We start from the raw sequence: 2290 nt of genomic DNA, 5'->3' as shown, positions 1-2290 counted from the left end.
GGTTCATGGGGTCACAAAGAGTCGGACACGACCGAGCGACTGAACTGAACTAACCCGAACTGAAGCAAGGAGAGGCTTTCCAGGTGGCTCAGTGGTAAAGAATCCACCTGCCAATGCAGGAGACACAGGTTCAATCCCTGGGTCAGGAAGATCCCCTGGAGAAGGAAATGGCAACCCACTCCAGTATTCCTGCCTGGGAAATCCCATGGACAGAGGAGGCTGGAGGGCTACAGTCCATGGGATGGAAAAGAATCAGCCGTGGCTGAGCATGCATGCATGTATGCAGGGAGAAGGGAAAACTCAAAAGACACATCTTGCTGAAGGCTTTAAGGGAAAGGGTTTTAAAGGTAACATTTGGGGTAAGGTTTGTAGTTCATAGACTTTTTTCTGATTGGTTAGTGGTGAGGTAACTGGGTGATGTTTCAGAAATCTTAATCATCAACCTTCTGGTTCCAACCAGTCTGGGGTCTACATGCCTGTGGTCAGCATTTAGTCACTGTCTTCCACCTGGGTGGGGGTCTTAGTTTCTGCAAACAAAACTTAAAGATATGCTTCAGATTGTTACATACATCCCTTGAGGAGGAACTAGGACTCCCTTTTATCACTGAACAGGTTGTTTCTTGCCTGTTTCCTTTGTTTCCATTCCCTTACTTCCCTAATTAGTAACTTTTGAGTTGACTCTTTGGAACACAGGAAGGCCTAGGAGACCAAAGCTTTTTTCTACAAACAAGAAACAGGGTCCTGTTCAGTTTCAATTCCCTTTTTCTTTGATACTCTTCAATCCTAAAGGGCACAGGGGCAGGACAAGAAAGGGGATAAAGTTTTGGATAAAGAGGTTAATCATAAACTCAGGGTAACTCAGGGGGACTCAGGATAGGGGGCTCAGTCTCAGTGTCAGATATGCTAGTTATATCACTGTTCTCAATAGTAGAAAGTGAGTTCCAACAGGTCAGACATTTTGCTTTGTTCACTGTTGTAACTTCTCTAGCATTTACAACAGTACCTGGCTCATAGTGGGTGCTCAAAGAAAGTATGAATGAATGAACAGGCCTGTGTCTCCTCTCCAGCCTCACCTCCCACCACAGTCCTCTCTGTCCTCCAGCATAAACCTGGGTTTAGTGGGATGTGGGGATACTGGGTTCAGGTGCTTAAGAGATCTTGGGCCTCACATTCAGACTCTTGGCCTTGAGTCCCAGGGCCTCACTACAAGATTAAAGAAGATGGCAGGCGTAAAACTTTAATTGTTTAAGGTAAACACCACTTAGTTAACCCAGTTAAGACTCTTCAGATACTATTATGTCAGGAGGGAAGCCAAGTAGTGGGTGTGGCCCTGGCTTCTGTAACACATTGACATCTTTCTTGCTTCAGGACTTTTGCATTTGCTGTTTGCTTAGAATGTTTGTCCATCAGCTCTTCTTATCCTCCAGGGTTCATATCTAAATCACCTCCTCCACTGTTATTTTCCATCCCAGCCGCCGTTCCTTTCCTTCATAGCACTGTCATGGGATTTTAAAAATATATTTATTTTAATTATTCATCAGCTACCCACTACTCCTATGCTTGCCCTATTTCATCCTCCTTTTGAAATCCAGTTCACACATGCCTCTTTCAGGAAGCCCTCCATGGCCCCGAAGCTGGTCAGGTGCCTCCTCTGGGTTTCCCTCCGTTCAGGTCTGATTACTCTGCCTGTGCTTCCCCAACACTCCCCTGACACCTATCTGTCTCTGGTTAATTATCTGTCTTCATCTCAGTACTGGAAACCGCGAAGGCAGAGTCTGGGGCTCTTGTTCACTCATGGGTCTATAATGCCTCTGAGAGCCCTCTCTGGCCCCCTCTCAGACTGAACAGGGAACCTGTCTGGGTTCCCAGGTCTTCCGCCACGCAGCCTCTGATCATTCAGCCTGTGTTTGCCCCGTCTCATCCATAATCACGTTGTCCTGTGCTTCTGTCGTCACTCCGCGGCACTGTTCCTGCCTGGTAATGCGGAGACTGGTCAGCCCTGGGGAGGCACTCAGTGAACGTTGGAATTTGGAAAGAAGAAATCCCTTGCCCTCATCGGAAGGTTGAGGCAAGCTGAGCAAAAAACCCACAGGTGTCCAGTAAGAGCACGCCTGCACCCTCGTTTCCCAGAGGCCCAGTTCAAGAGCGAAGGTGCTAGGACACGGCCGGACACGGTCAACAAGCCGATGCCCAAGTGCAGCAAGAGCCCGAGGGCTCACCCTGCGCGTACCGCCCCGGGCGAGGCCTCATGCGGGGCGGAGCCAACATAAGCCCCGCCCTTACCTCAGCG

Source organism: Cervus canadensis, chromosome 18 (assembly GCF_019320065.1).
Source record: "Cervus canadensis isolate Bull #8, Minnesota chromosome 18, ASM1932006v1, whole genome shotgun sequence".
NCBI classification, from domain to species: Eukaryota; Metazoa; Chordata; class Mammalia; order Artiodactyla; family Cervidae; genus Cervus; species Cervus canadensis.
Note: the sequence above shows the minus strand (reverse complement) of the source record.